General features: G+C 37.9%; 1 protein-coding gene across 14 annotated transcripts in view; it reads left to right on the forward strand.

The window, feature by feature from the left end:
* PUM2 (pumilio RNA binding family member 2) overlaps window positions 1–16,641 on the forward strand; it is a 108,235-nt gene that overhangs the window by 22,684 nt on the left and 68,910 nt on the right. Inside the window, exon 1 of one of the 14 annotated variants that reach the window (XM_073335927.1) lies at window positions 6,906–7,000. The exons of 12 other annotated variants lie outside the window; for them this stretch is intronic. The gene's annotated coding sequence lies outside the window, so the exon portion shown is untranslated. Of the gene's footprint in view, window positions 1–6,905; window positions 7,001–15,699; window positions 16,145–16,641 lie in introns of those variants that run through there. One more of the 14 variants, XM_073335928.1, reaches the window with a different exon arrangement.

A 16,641-nucleotide genomic window follows, 5' to 3' on the forward strand; every position in this document is an offset into this window, starting at 1 on the left:
CTTCCCTTTTTTAAAGATTGGCACTATATTAGCCTTTTTCCAGTCATCTGGGACTTCCCCCGTTTGCCATAAGTTTTCAAAGATACTGGCCATCTCTTAGGGTCATCTCTTTAATCTAAAAATTTTAAGTTATCTAAAATGATACATTTTTTGGTTGTTTTTGTATAGGCAAATGTTCTCTTTAATGCAGAGCTATTGCACTCTGACCCAGTTCTATAATTTATTCATGTTGACTAGTACCTTTACTAATTTTCTTATTGAATCCAGGGTGCCTCAATGTAAAAGTTGCAGAATTTGACCTGGAGCCTTCCATTCTACAATTGTATTATTTGTTAATACTAATAATACATGACTTTTTTTTCTACAGATGAACTTAAATTTTTTATTTGAATTCTAAGATACCTATTTATTTTCAACAACTTGTTTATCACCAGTAAAGTTTTCACTGTTTAGTCTAGAAGTCATAATTTCATCCACTTTCTTTGAAGAACTCTGCAGTAAGGGACTAATGTCCAAGGCCACGCTGTGTTTTCCTGTTTTGGTAGCCAAAACTTATTGAAGTTTTAAAAAAAAAAAAAAGTCTGTTTTCTTTTGCAGCTGCCTATTCAGACATTGTAAGAATCCTATTTCTACTATCTTCCAGATTACTTTAAACACGTATGTTGTCCAAAAAGTATGTACTTTGAGGATAAAATAAATTGGTAATAGTAATTCCTTTTAAACATTGTCTACACCTTTGCCATAGATAAAAGTAGAAAACCCACACCCTCCAGTATACCATTGAAAATTTTTTTCCAAATAAGATAGTAGGGAATGCTGACTAAAGAGTGCTGCAGTTAAAAGCTCTCTGGTTCTACTCAAGCTTTTCTTTAGATGGTAAAAACTTGAAGAACCAAAGGTAAAACTTGAATTTTGAAATATATGCCGGTATATTTTTGAGAAATTTTTCACCTGCTCACTGGCATCTTGACTTCCATCATATAAAAGTAAAGTTTGGTCCAATAACATGCCTCTTTTGAATATGTAACTATTTAGTGGTATGCTGTGCTTCCATTCTTGAGAGAGGAGTCTAGAAATTGTGAATTCCCACATAACGTGCTGGGTCAGATGAAGAAATATTTTCAGTCACTGCTTGGAGAGGGCTATGATTCAGCAGCTCCTGCAAAGAGCTGTACTTACTGGCCAAAAGTGTCTGACAAGGTTCACTACAGGTGTTCTGATGTGGCTTATTAGGGGACATAAACTTGTAAAGCCTTGGCTAAGAACTGCCTAATAAGAAAAGTAGTAGCCCCATAGTTTGGTGTTAATCTCCCTAGTTCTTGATAGCCATATAATTTAAAAGCTGTTGGCAGAGATTATGATTTGGAGTCTTTGCTCCATTCTGCATCAGAATAATAGAATGGAGGCCATAGAGATGTGGTAAAATGTCTGAGAGAAGTAAGGAGTGGTTGGTGTTATGTCAATAGGCTCCCATCTTGATTTGGGGGTCTAGGCAGTGGTGAGCTGGAACTGGTTTGCACTGTTTCACGTGAACCAGTTGCTAAATTTTGAAGCCGGTTGTGAAAGAGGTGGGCAAACTCCTGCCTGCGGACTACATCCGACCCAAGGGAACGTCCTGTCCGGCCAGCCTGAGCTGTCGGCTGGGTAAGCTCCCCTGATAATCCCTTTTTAATTTTTACTCACCCGGCGGCTCTTTGGCAGCAGTTTGGCGGCGGGCGCTTCACTCGCTCTGGGTCTTCGGCGGCACTTCGGCAGTGGATCCTTCAGTGCCATCGAAGACCCGGACCGACTAAAGGACCCGCCACCGAAGAGCCGGAGCAAGTGAAGGAACCGGTTCTTCAGCTTTTGGCAGCTCATCACTGGGTCTAGGTGCTACAATAATACAAATAATAATGCTCATTGTTTCCTGGAAATTCTGTTTAATCTACCATAACATTCCTCAACCCTATACTTAAAGCAAGATGTCTGAGAATTCTGCTTTCTAGGTCAGCGTTAAGTAGTAAGTCCGTCACTATATGCTAACAATTAACCCTGCCACGTTTTTGCAAGTTTTCCTGAAAAAAGAAGTTTTTTCTTGAAAACATTTTCCTTGTAAATGTTTCAAGGTTAGTTTTGTTTGCTAGGTCTTCTATGTGTCTGGTTCTCTGGTGCTCAACTTTTCATTTTCATATTCGGTATCTAAAGAAAATACTCTTTGGAAATATTCTTTCTGTTCAGACTCGGAAAATGTACACCACTGTGTAATAATCATCTTGTCTTCAGGCTGCGATTTTTAACTGTTACATTTTAAGCATAGAGTACAAGAGAGTTCCATATAAAATGTATTTAATATTTTCTGTTTAGGCTGTTGCCTATATATTTGTGTAACATGGTGCAATAAATACATAAATATACTAAGTCATTAGTTCTCAGCCTTTTTCATGCTTGGACCCTCCTACCATATAACCAGAATGTAGTGGGGACCTGCCTTTCCTTCAGCTGTATGGGAAAGATATAGAGGTTGCATCCCATCCCCATGGTGCCTGTTCTTGACCCCCAGGTTAAAGAGCTTTTGTGCTAAATAGTATGGTAAATGCATATGTTTATTGTAAGTGACCAAAATCTTCCAGTGTACTGTTGAATAATGTAGCTGGTCTTCACTGTGTGCATGTGTATGTGTATATATTGAAATATTTATTTATGATCATGTGTAAATGCTTCACAGATTCAGTGAGTGTTGTAAAGCTCATTCTTGAGCTGATGAAATGCCTTGTTGTGACTTGATTGGAACCAAGGGTCACTGGAAAAACAATAGCATTCTGGTTTGGATTTTTAACAGAATAAATGTATCTTCAGTAGCGTAAAGCATTGTTTTGTGTAATGGAATAGTTTGGTGCTGCAAATTTCTTTGCTCACTTCCCCCATGAGGATTTTTTTAAGAGCACTTAAATGTAATTGGGTTTTTTGGTTGTTGTTCATTGATAGACTTCTGATGACTATCTGATCTTCAAAGCAGTGACTGCCTCTTACTGTGTGTTTTTCACAGTGCGTAGCACAGTGGTTCTCAACTCTGGTCCACCGCTTGTTCAGGGAAAGTCCCTGGTGTGCCGGGCCGGTTTGTTTACCTGCCGCGTCCTCAGGTTCAGCCAATTGCAGCTCCCACTGTCCGTGGTTCACCACTCCAGGCCAATGGGGGCTGCAGGAAGGGCGGCCAGCACATCCCTCAGCCCACGCCACTTTCTGCAGCCCCCATTGGCCTGGAGTGGCGAACTGCGGCCAGTGGGAGCCATGATCGGCCGAACCTGCGGACGCAGCAGGTAAACAAATTGGCCTGGTGCGCCAGGGGTTTTCCCTGAACAAGCAGTGGACCAGAGTTGAGAACCACTGGCTTAGCACAATGAGGGTGCAGTCTTTTTTGGAGCCCCTAGAGGCTACTGTAATACAAATAACAAAGAGGGAAGAGGAGGAGGTATGCATTGGTATTACTGGGAGACTGAGGTGGAATTGGGCTATACTGATTATGAATTAAGAACTAATAAATCACAGGAGTTAACTTGAAGTAGGATAGTGAGAAATAGGTCTCAAAAAACACATAGTGAATTACTTTCTCAAATATTTATGGTTTTAAATCCTTTTGTAAGTCTCCATTCAGTATTAAAATGATCAAGCAGACAAAACTATTTACACTATTCTGTCATGGTGAGCAGCAAAAATTGGCACCTTATTTCTGTATTACTTCCAAGCCCACAGTGTCTAAGACAATACCTCTTATTGTTCTGTTTTAACTCGTGGCCTATTTGTGGCAAGATACTAAGATTTAACTAGAGTTGTAGCTGTGTCTGTCCCAGGATATTAGAGAGGCAAGGTGAGTGAGTATCTTTCTCACCAACAGAAGTTGGTCTAGTAAGAGACAAGCTTTCGTGTGCTCTGTAAGCCACACTGTCTGTCTCAAACTTAACTAGAGGCAGAGTGTGTGATGTGTAGTATCTTAAAGTTTGAGAAAATTATGGGTGTGTTTTGATAGTTCTCTTAAATGGGCACTATCAACTTTGAAATGACACTTCCGTCTACATAGTTTTTACATCATTTTTTTTCCAGTTTTTCTGTTGGGTATTTTGACAGCACTTTGTATGGTGTTTGTTTTCACCATTTTCCCTGTGTCGTTAGTTTGCTTCCTTTTTTGTTTGTATACGTGGGGGGTTTTTTTGTTTTGTTTTTGGGGGGGGGTGTTTCTATATACATCAGTAGCGGAGAGAACTGTTCGTTTAAAAAAAGTGTGTGTGTAGTTGTAAAATCACAAAAACTGGCAGGAGGACTCTGGCAGGTGGAGTACATAAAACTACTTCAAATTCATTTTTATGTATAAACTGGAAAGAAAATATTTGACCAGCTTTTCAGTTGACTGTTTCAAAACCAGAGTTTTGGTGAGGGGGGAGGGAGGGACTTCTCCTGCTTGCCCGTGGTAAGTTACATTGGTGTTAAGTAGTGAATTCTGCCCTGTTGATTTTCTTCAGAATAAGCAGCAGTCCTTCGATCATTGCTTCAAGCAGAGGTATCTGGTCAGCATCATGGTGATAAAAATGCTGTTTTTATAATCTGTTTTCAGAGTAAAACCACACTTGGCTAAATCACTTTGGTTCTAGAGCTGTGAAAAAGGCTATCTGAAATACAAGAACTATTTGTTGTGAATTGAATCTAAACAAAAAATAATGTATTATCAGTATTAACAAAATAAATATTTGACCTTCACTGAAAATGCGACTTGCCTTATGACTGTGTACAAATAAATGTGGATCATTCACAGCATGCATTTAAATAAGTCTTTCTGGAGCATATATGCATTTTATCTTGGTGTAAATCAGGACCCAATTATTAAAACTCTTGAATAGAGAGAGAGCTGGCTGTTTTTTAAACAGTATTAACATGTAATTACCAAGAGAAAATCCTCATATCTTAAGAAACATACAGTCCAACTATGTACATAACTGTCGTTGCATCAACAGTGACATTCTTCCCAATACAAAAGGTTCTAGATGATGTTTTTGTCTGATTTTTTTTTTTAAATTATTTGGTAAATTAAAGCCAAAACAACTATAGTATCAAAAAGGTGTCATGTTTGCATTTTACAAAACTCTGACATTTACCATCCCTGACCTTGTTTCACCCTTTTCTTCACTTTCCTTTGTAGATGTTTTAAATAAATGATTCCTAACAAAATAAGATGGAAAGTCGAAAAACATGCTAGGTTATGTGGACAAAAACATTAGGATATATGTCTAGTCATGTTTCAATACTACTGAGACCTTTGAAATTAAGAAAACATAATGTGATTGCTCTAAAATATGGTTTTAAACCATTTGCATGGAAGAGCCGTATATTATAGACAAGGCTGGTAACTGCTTTAGTGAAATTTGGCAGGAGGGTGACTTCTGTGTCAAGGGTGTACCTTTTGTGACCCTTGTGAAAATCTTCTCAAATCTGGCCAAGTTATAAGCCTTTGCAAAATTGTTTTGCAGATGCTCAGTAAATTTCTTTGATTCTTAGAAGCTAAGATTCTGTCCTCACTAAGCATGCTCCCTGCAGCCAATGGCTACAAGGGAGAAACCAGAATTTCCATCTAAATCCTGCTCCAGCTGTTGTGAGAAGGTTCTGGGCACTGAAGTTGAGAGCAGGGAGCCTGTCTCCAGTACTGTTGGTGACCCCCCCCCCCTTGCTGGCACCTAAGCACCATGGAAGAGGAAGGCATCTGTTTTGAATGCAGGGGAAGGTGGGGGGAAGAGTGAGGATGGAAAGGAGGAGATTGGGACATGATGTGTACTGAGACTGGCACTGGTTGAGCAAGGGGACTGTGACTTGGGATGGGGAGGCTGGGACTGGTTGAGCTGGGGGTAAGAAGGGAAGTTACAAAGTGACTGATAGAGGATGACAGCCTACTATTTTACTATGTGAACTGGTGCCAGAGTGGGACAAGACACACACACTTCGCTAGGGTGTTTCACAGACTGGGACTGGCTGAGCAAGGAGAATGGGTCTGACACAGAGAGCCAGGGGAGGGAGACAGGACAGGGACAGATTGGAGGGGATAGGTCAGAAAGGGTCAAATTTGGAGGGGGAGACAGGTAGAAGTTTGTGCTCACTAGAGCAGTGCTTCTCAAGCTATCTGATGTGGGGGACCGGCAAATTTTTTTCCAATGTGCGTGCAGACCGGCAGCCGATGGCTCACGGACCAGCACTGGTCCGCGGACCGCCACTTTGAGTAGCACTGCACTAGAGCACACTCCTAGAGCCTGGAATGGAACCCGAGATTCCTGGTCTATACTACAAATTTACATCTGTATAATTGTGTGCTCAGCGGAAAATTGTCATCCTCTGTCTACTATTTAGCTCTGTTATTTTGTAAGCTCAAATGTCAGAGGTCTGTGTGGTGGATCTGAAGGTTCCAACTCTGCTGCTGATCCATATGGGTGTCAGTATAATGCCACATGATGGAATTCCTTTTTCTTCAGTTGACTTTAAGAAACCTAGGAACTTGCACACAACTATATTAAAACAATATTATTAAGGTTGCCTGTGCAACCTGAAATCGGCACCCTTGTGTGTATGCGTTATGATTGTTTTTATTTACATGATCGCTTACTGTTTTTTTTTTCCACAAGACTCCTGCCTTATTCATTGCACAGGATGGATCTGCTGTGGGATGAGTCAGCATTGTATAGTGAAGGAGACTGCTGTTTGTATGGCCCAGGGATCATTTGTTGCTGAAGTTGGAAAGTTTGTAGTGCATAGATAGGGGATTACAGGAAGAGAGAAGATGGTTGCGGGAGTTGAATGCTGCCCTTGACAGTTGGATTCTATGCCATGTAGTTCTTATGTGATTCTTGACAAGTCTCTTAAGCCACAATTTCTGCAAGTGGTCACTAATTGTGTGTTCCTCCTTTTCTGGATTCCTGACTTGATATGCTGGGGTCTGTTATGTAGAAGTGCTGCAAGCTGAAGTCAGTGGAAGCTGTGCTTTGAACATGTAAGTGCTCTGTAATGAATGGTAAATCTGAAAAATCGTGTTTTAGTCATCTCGGATTGGGCACCCAAAAGTAGTGGGAAATGTTGACCTTAATATCTCTCTGCCCCAGTTACCCATTTGTGAAATGGGGATCTCATCACCCTGTCACCTCACAGAGCTGTTGTGAAAATAAATGGTTTGTGAAGCACTCAGATTCTGTAGGGATGAGTGCTGTAGAAAAGCCCATGAGGAAATTAATAATTCTGTTTCAAAGCAGGGTTTGAATAGTGTGCTGTAAATAAGATGTGGGGCCCCCAATAAGCAATGAGAAGAAAAAATATTGAATAGCTTGTTACTATGTGAGCACAGTTCCAATCTGTACCCTGAATGAGGCAGGGGTCCTGGGGACAAAATAGCGTGTGATGATGTAATATAAAACTGTATCATAATGCATACACATGAGGGCTGAATTAAGATTAATTCTGGTATTTCCTGACTTGAGTGCTTGACTTTGCAACCTTAATGATGTTCTTTTAGCATCGGTTTGGGGGTTTTTGGTTTAATATTTATTATGTGATTTGCAGCGTGTGTGTTTGAGATCGCAAGCGTATATCTTGAAGTCTGTTTTTGAGTTTATAAATGGATTGTCTGAGTTCTGTCTCTGCAGGTGACTCAGTCTCATCCACTCAGATTAAAGAGGCAATCCAAGATATTTCATAAGAACTCCTTTTGTGCCATGATCTGACTGTGACTAATGCAAATCCATTAATTATGTGTGTTGCTCAACTGGAAAGAAACAGAATGATTACATCTGTTTTTTGTTTTTGTAATTTGCCAGTTGTAACCTGTGTTCTTCTGAATAAGTAAAACAGAAAAGGAAAGGGCACGTCCTGTAACTTTGTGAACTGTTCAACATATGCAGTTGGAATTCTTGTCTTTCTCGTGTTGCGCAAATTATTTTGGGGAAATAACCTAACTACTGGAAATCTCAGTATTTAATTATGTAAATTAAAATTTTGTTAGTATTATATGGTTTTGCTGACTTGTAGAATAGATATGAAATTGCAGAGGGGTTGATCTTAAGATTCCCTGTATCATTTTTAATATAATGTAAATATCTCTAACTTATTGCTAGATGCTTCACATTAATGCACTTTTCTTCACAGCCAAAAATGTCCAAATTATTGCCATGTTTAATCTGCAGTATTACTATGGATAGTTAGGAAAACCCTAGTTCAGAAAGCATTTAAGATTGAGGGGTTACTATAAACTAATAAGAGAACCATATTTGGTGATGTAGGTATCAACTGTACCCACCTAAAACACTATAATACATGCAGAGAATGTTTTCTCTTGATAATGATATATTCTAGGAGAGAGACACTGTAAACTCTAGGTTTTGCAAATAAGGTTTATGATTTTACTTTTTAAAGTTTCAAGTTTTAAGGGGAAGTGAAGGGTTTCTCTGCATTAGTGTCTGAGTGAGCGTGATTTTTTTTAATGCTTCCAGCTCAAAACAGCCATGATAATTCCAATGATTAGTTTTGTTTGGGTATTATATAAATTACCGACACAAATTTAGTTTATATGCTTGGATTGCTAAAAATAATTCAGGTTCCTAATATGACCCCATAGGGTTGGTCTGTTGTCCTTTTAACTGTTGTATAGTTTTTGTCATTAGGAATACCATCACCTAGGTTTTTATCCTGTGACCTAAACTAGGGAAATCTTAATTAGGATAACTCTCTGCCATGCCACTTAGAGGAAAATATCTTGCAATTAAGATTTCAAAGGTAACTCAACATTTTCTACAACATTTCATTGATGGTTTTGGGCTCTATATTTGTATGTGTAGTTTTTTGTTGTATGTCTGGTTTTTATATTTTGATCACATGAAGACATATTAGGGAAAACAAGTGAAATTTTAAATGTTTTCACTTATAGCAAGACAACTCTAGCTGTGTTCAAAGTAAAATCAAATTTTAAGTGAATAGGGGAAGACCGATTCAAAGCCCACCCCCCAAATTAAAAAAGCTGCTAGTGTTCCTACTGAAGTTCTGTTTCTGTTGGAGGGATAACTGAATTTGTAGCACATTATTAATACAAACTGGCATTTATGAAGAGAAATTGTACTCCTTGGTCTACATACATGACTTCAGGTGGGGAACGATGCCTTTGGGATTTAGTATTAGGCTTTGTAATCCAATACTTCTGACTTTTAAACACAGAGTAGTCCTTTTCTACTATAAACCTCAATTCCAGTCATTAGCGTACTATACTGGAAATTTAGACAGGACTCATTGAAAGCCATCATCTTGTGATTGTGTTTAGTGATGCAAGTGTCACTCACATGTAACATATAACCCTGAGAGATTTGTGTAGACAATCAGTTGCCTTATTTACAGAGATGTGATCGTGACAATATAGGTGAAGTTGATTTTCCATATCACAAAGTGACTTTTTTAAGCTGCCTTGTAATGATATTTAAAAATGTTCCTTTTCTTTGGTCGTTACTCTTTGTTAGCTACATATCAAAGCTGTGAAATCAGGTATATACTCTAGTCAAATATGGAGTTTTTTTTCTTCTCTAAGGCAGTTTGATTTTAGATAATCTACTGAAAGACAGCCATGATGGAAGGCAGTGTGATATGAGTACAAATATTGTAGCAAATAGGTTTCTATCTATTCAAACGATAACAGGGATATCCATAGTAGATCAAACTGGTGATCCAGTGAGCCTAGTTTTCTGTCCCAACAGTAGCCAATAACCTATTTAGAAGAAAGTTCAAGAAAATCTGTAGCAGGTATTTGTGGGTTAACCTGTCCCAACAGGAAGTTTCCTGTTATCTGTTGGTAATTAGGTTGGAGTATGCCCTGAAGTGAGAGGGCTTATGTATCTTCCAAAATTCATTTGTTTTAATAGTTGCCATTGTGACCCAAGATAATCTTGTTAACCATCTAAATGTCTGTTCCTTTTCAAATCCATGTATAAGTACCATGAGCTAATTGTGTATTTTGTGGGGAAAATATTACTTCATACCTGTTTTGGATTTGCCACCTTTTACTTTCCTCAGCTATTCCCTTATTCTTGTAATTGTGAAAGGAAATTTACATTCTACTTTGTCTGTACTATTCATTATTTTGTATACTCTTTTATGTTCTCTTATTCATCTCTTCTAAGGTAAACAATCCCAGTCTTTTCAATCTCATTTCATATGAGAGTTAGTCATTCTCTTGGTCATTGTTGTTTCCCGTCACTAAACTTCTAATTTTGTTTTATCATTTCTGTGATATACTTTCCAGTGGTATCATCACAACTGAACATATATTCCTTATGAGGATGTATCATTGATTTATATAAGGGCAGAATTTCTGTAGTATTCTCAGTCCCGCTGTGTATCCACCCTGACATTTTGCTTCCTGCTCTTTGAGCAGAGGTCTCCATTGAACTGCTCACAGTGATGGGCAGGTCTAATTTCTGAGTTGATGCGATTGATTTAGAACTCAGTAAGGTTTCTGAGTATATCAGAAATTCCCTTCAGTGTGCATTGCTTTGAATTTATCAGCAATGAATTTCATCTGCCATCATATTGCTCAGTCTCCTGGCTTGGTTTGTCTCTTGGCTGTCAGTCTTCTCTGGTCTTGACTTAAATAACTTTCAGAGTAACAGCCGTGTTAGTCTGTATTCGCAAAAAGAAAAGGAGTACTTGTGGCACCTTAGAGACTAACCAATTTATTTGAGCATAAGCTTTTGTGAGCTACAGCTTACTTCATCGGATGCATACTGTGGCAAGTGTAAAGATCTTTTCATATACACACAAAGCATGAAAAAATACCTCCTCCCACCCCACTCTCCTGCTGCTAATAGCTTATCTAAAGTGATCACTCTCCTTACAATGTGTATGATAATCAAGGTGGGCCATTTCCAGCACAAATCCTGGATTTGTGATGGAAATGGCCCACCTTGATTATCATACACATTGTAAGGAGAGTGATCACTTTAGATAAGCTATTACCAGCAGGAGAGTGGGGTGAGAGGAGGTATTGTTTCATGGTCTCTGTGTATATAAAAAGATCTTTACACTTTCCACAGTATGCATCCGATGAAGTGAGCTGTAGCTCACGAAAGCTTATGCTCAAATAAATTGGTTAGTCTCTAAGGTGCCACAAGTACTCCTTTTCTTTTTAAATGACTTTGTCATCTGTAAACTTTGCCACCTCACTGCTCATCTCTTTTTCCAGATTATGAATAAATATATTTGACACCGGTTCTTGCATGGAACCTTGTGGCACCCCACACTTAGTAAAAATTAACTGTCCATCCTGCATTTTGTGTCTTTTAGCCAGTTTTTGATAAACGACAGTACTGCTTAGTTTCTTCAGTTGCCTCTTATGAGGGACTTAGACAAATGCCTCATGAAAATGTAAATAAATTGTCTGTTCTCCTTTATCCATTGTTTTATTAACACATTCAAAACATTCTAATTAGGGAGGTATGAGTTTCCTTTGCAGAAGCCATTCTGGTTGAACCCTATCATCTCATGGTCTCGTAGTTGTTCTGAAATATTTTAATACTTCCATACTGGGTAAATGGAATAAAGTTACTGGTCTGTATTTCTCTGAGTCACTCTTAGTGCCTTTTTTAATGTAAGTACACATTTGCTATTGTCCAGTCCTTGGATATGGCATAGAATATGCCTGTGTGTTGTGGATAAGGCATCAAGAAAGGGGGAGGTTTAAAGATGGAGTGAGGTAAAGTAGGACCAATGAAGTTGGTCGCTAAGGGTACATCTACACTGCGATTTTAAAAAAAAACAAAAAACCTTTTATACCAAGTCTCAGAGCTAACATCAGCTGACTTAGGTTTGCGGGGCTCGAGCTGCAGGGCTGTACAATTCCAGTGTAAATGTTTGGGGTCTCCAAGCCCGAATGTCTACCATGAAATTTTATAGCCCCGCAAGCCTGAGTCAGCTGACCTGGGCCAGTCGCGGCCATGCCACAGGCGTTTTATTGCAGTGTAGACGTACAGTAAGGGTGGATGGGGTAAGGGAGAGGTTGAAAGTGAAAAGTAAAAAGGCAGGTGTAATGGAGACTGTATTTTTTGTGTGGTGAACTGAATTAATTATTCTAAAAATTGCTTACCAAGTTCATGACCAAATACCTCTTGAAATTGTTAATACTTAAAATTTGGAGCTGGAACTCCTAACAGAGTATGTAAGTGAGTGGACGTATAGTTTGTTGATTCCATGTGCATCTACATGATAGGCGTTTAAGATACGGTGTGTTTGTGTGTCTAATGTCTTTTTGGTTTTTTGTTTGTTTTGTTTTGTTTGCTTTTCTATTTCAGTGGGTGGGATGAAATATTGGTAACCTCAGATAATGCTGTAGGTTAACAATAAGAGTTATCTTTTTGTGACAGTTTAAGATCAGTTAGGTAGAGACTTAATCATATCTATTCCTCGATCAAAGATGTTACAACAGACCAAACGGCAAAGCTCTAACCTAATACCTTTTAATGAACTTTCTAAGGTAGGAACCTATCTTCAGTGAGTAAATAGTCAGGACTTCGATAAAAAGCCTTTACATTCACCTTTATCAGTACCAGAATTCAAACATACTTTCTTGCATTGGTTATTAACACAGTGATATTAACACAGTACAGGTGAGCAGTCTTGAGACACTTGATATACAGTAGCAGAGGGGGAAAAAACATACTTTGGAAGAGTTTTGACAAAGTCAAGGAAGACATTACAACACTTTTTTAATTTACACATGAATATATTTTAAAACTAAAGTGGATATATTCTGTTTTGTTTGCTTATTTTATCCTACATGGATTTATTTTATTGTCAAAAATTTATACATACTTTTCAGGGAATGTGCCGTGTCTGGGGAATGTGTCATAGGTAGATAGTCTCAACTTCTGTGTATATTTTGTTTTTTATTGGAGTATTTACCAGATTCTGACATCTGGAGTGAGTTATCTATATTAAATATTGGGACTAGTGCTAGCACCTAATGCCAAAGCATTTGGATGGTGGAAGAGAATACTCAACAAAATAATTTTAGGGGGAAAGATAAACAAAAGGCAAATATGTTCAACCAGAAACAGGGCCTTTCCAGCTACAGAAAAGATTTACTATTTCCGGAAGCGCTAGTTGAGTTGTCAGGGTGGCCTGCACAAAGGTGAGAAAATGCAAAGCAAAGCACCTTGCTTTGAAAATGTTGCTTTTTTTTTTTTTTCCTTTTGTGTGTGGGAGTTTGTCTACTTAGACTTCTAAAATGAACTACACCTCATTTTTTACATTTCAAACAGTTGGATCTTTTGATTTTCCAAATTATTGATGTCTAAACTAATTAACTAAATATGACATTAATTAATGAGAGGCTTTGCTGTAGAGTTAACAGCACAAGTTTGTTTAACGCTATAATAATAATATAATAACGCTGTGCTATAATAAATGTTCGTGCAAAACAATGGCTGTCTACACTATGAGCTGTTGGTGTGATTCCTCTGCTCGTGTACAGGTACTTGTGCTAGCTCTCGTCCAGCTAGTGCAAGTATAAATACGGCAGTGTTGCCACGGTAGCCTGGGTAGCAGCAGCAGAGGCAGAGCTGAGCCATGCCGAGTATAAAGCTGCCTAACCCTGTGGGTATGTACTCCACGCAGCTCCGTGGCCTTTGCTGCCACTACGCTTGCTACTGGGGCAACACGTCTTCTAATTATATTCACGCCGGCTCGACAAGAGCTAGTGGGAGTGCGTACGCAAGCAGGGGAATCACATTCCTGACTCTTACTGTACATTTAGCCTAAGTAGTAACTGAAAACTGACACAATAGTTTTGAACTCAACTGAAAACTTTGAAAAGTGCTTGGGGAAGTAAGTTAGTCAAAGGCAAAATAATTAAGAGAAGGCACCCGTTTCTCAGTAGTTCATTATTACAAATGATGGGGAAATATATATCTGGAACTAAGTATTTGACAGTGTTTTTAAATTCTAAAGAAATTTAAAAAACTCTGTACTGAAAAATCTTTTAATTAGGTTGCACCAAAGGAATAAGGCATTTTAAATTAATTAGCTAAACATTATTTCTGAATCAGAGGAACCGGGCAGGGACTGTCTTTTTGTTCTGTGTTTGTACAGTGTCTATTACAGTAGAGTCCTGGTCTATGACTAGGGCCTCTAGGTACTATGGTAATACAAGTAATAGGCAATGCTAGTCAGAACTGCTTGGCTGCTTATATGATTCCAGCCAACATGTTTTCCTTTTGGTTCTGTAGATTTCCTTAATGAATTCTGGAATTCAGTGAAGAAGTAGGAAAATTTTGGTAGGCAAGACACAAGGAAATCCAGTATCCTAGAGATTAGAGAATGCAGACCTTTTAAAACATCAGTGTTGCCTGCAGTGCTGTGGCAGTATTTTGTGTACTACTATTTCTGATGAAGGCATGTCTCCTGAAGGAGACACAAATGAAGGCTACACTCTTCTGGTAATAGTACAGTCTTGTAATAGTATTACTAATAGTAACAGTAATCATCTTTCAAATTTCATGCTTATGAGAATGGAACATGAGCAAAATGAAGTTCAGGGCAATGTATAGGATTGATCTACAGCCATAGAGACCTCCAGTTCCTCAGATTTGTTTGTTAAAATATGTAAGAACTAAATACATAGGTTACTATGTTGTTACTCTTTTGCTCTTTTTGTAGGGCTCTGGAGGACTGTGTGACTGTAATTTTAAGGTATTTTTATGTTGAAAACTGGGTAGGTGTGGCAATGTACACTTAATCTTTTGCAGCAAAATAAAAAATACAAAAAAAATTTAATGACTTACAAATGTGGCTAATTGTTAGACAGTGACTTAAACAACATTTGTGTTGAATGAATGTAGATTAACGAATTTGCTGTAGATTGTTTGAAAAGTGCTAATTGAACAAAACCATGTTCTTGAGGATGAAATTATGTATATATCAAGTTTCTTTTTTTCTTTCAATAGTAAGTTGCAAAGTAATAGTGAAGTGGTTCACAGTATTATATATAAAAGTCTTCCATTGTTTTGTTATGAACATCTCTGCAGGTAAATTCAGTCATTAGAAATTTAGAATATCCAAATTCAGAAGTGTGTTCCAAAACTGAAATTGTGTAGTTTCATTCTTTCCCCAAAAATCTCATTTTCCCCACACAAGGATTTTTCATCGCTTCCCTGAGCTTTTCAAATAAAAGTTTATCTTTATTGAGATAGATTACTAATCTGCTGTTGATTTTGCTCAAGCCTAAAATTTGTTCTTTGACATTTTTATAGGAGCATAATGTTGTCTGTCTTCAGTTTCATTGATCAAATCACAAAAAATCAACCTAATTGACTTAAATGCCCAGTTTTCTAGTGTGGGGGAAAGAAAGTTTGTATTTAGGTTGCTCTTTCAATAATTCAGCTCAAAACTAAGTATTCTGCTAGTGCTGGTTGAATACATTGAGTGTTCACTGGGGATGGAAATGAATTAAAATAACCAAAATCATATTCTTCATGAAGAAGTGTTCTTTTATAACTTTGTTAAGCATTTGCTTCAGAAAGATTAACTATGTACTAATATGCTGACTTCCGAGGTTTAATAGTTTGTAGTTTAATATGTTCAGTAATGACATCTTGAGAGGACTGAGTTTTAGCAATGGAAATTGCCAAGAAATCAACACTGCTCCTAGGGTTACCAGATAGCAACTGGGGGGAGGGGTACAGGGTAATAAACACCTATATAAGAAAAAGTCCCAAAAAACAGGACTGTCCCTTTAAAAACTGGACATCTGGTCACCCTAACTGCTGCTTAAATTCAGAATCCTAAATTTGCTACAAAAAACTTCCTGTTGGGGAATTTATAAAACTGCAAGTTTATCCAGTCTATCAACAGAAAGATAATGATCACATTTGCACATGCAATTTTGAGCATGTACAGGTTTTTTTCATGTTTTCATAAACAAGTTTATGAATGACCAGAAACCCTGATATGTGAAAGAAAAGAGCATTTGTATACCTTGTTAGATAAACAGCTGTTTATACAAATGCAATGTTTGTGCAGCGTCACTTACTGTGTATGGGGAAATGCAAATGCACATGCACAGCATTCCAGGAGCAACTAATTCCTTGGGATCCAACAGAGAACAACAAAAGTAAGGAAATTTGCATCTTCATCTTCCTCCAAAATTTTAGACTTCATAATGATTCTAAATCACTTCATTGCTGTGCCCTCTCATATTTTACAAACAATCCAATTGTAGTTTTACTTGTTCTTGTCCCCCTTCTTGTTCTAAGTTTTCCCTAGTTTTGAAAGTTCCTTTGAAGGCTATTCCTTAGAGGTGTGAGGTCAGTGTCTCTGATGGGAATAGGATAGACAGTAGTGATAGCTACTCGTGTGCACTCTCATGAGCTTTTCCATACCTTTGTCTACCCTCAAGTGTACTCAGTAACTTTGTGTGCAACAAATCATTTATTTTCCAAATTAATATATATACACCAATTATTAATTTCATTTATGCTTGTGTGTGGTTGCAGATAGAAAATTACTCATTGTTTTCGTGGTAGTTGATGTGTACTGTAATTATAGTTTTTAAAATATTTGTCCTTAACACAATAATGCAAAACAAATTTTAACATGAAGCATTAAAGA

The sequence above is a fragment of the Lepidochelys kempii genome, chromosome 3, assembly GCF_965140265.1.
Source record: "Lepidochelys kempii isolate rLepKem1 chromosome 3, rLepKem1.hap2, whole genome shotgun sequence".
Classification (NCBI taxonomy): domain Eukaryota; kingdom Metazoa; phylum Chordata; order Testudines; family Cheloniidae; genus Lepidochelys; species Lepidochelys kempii.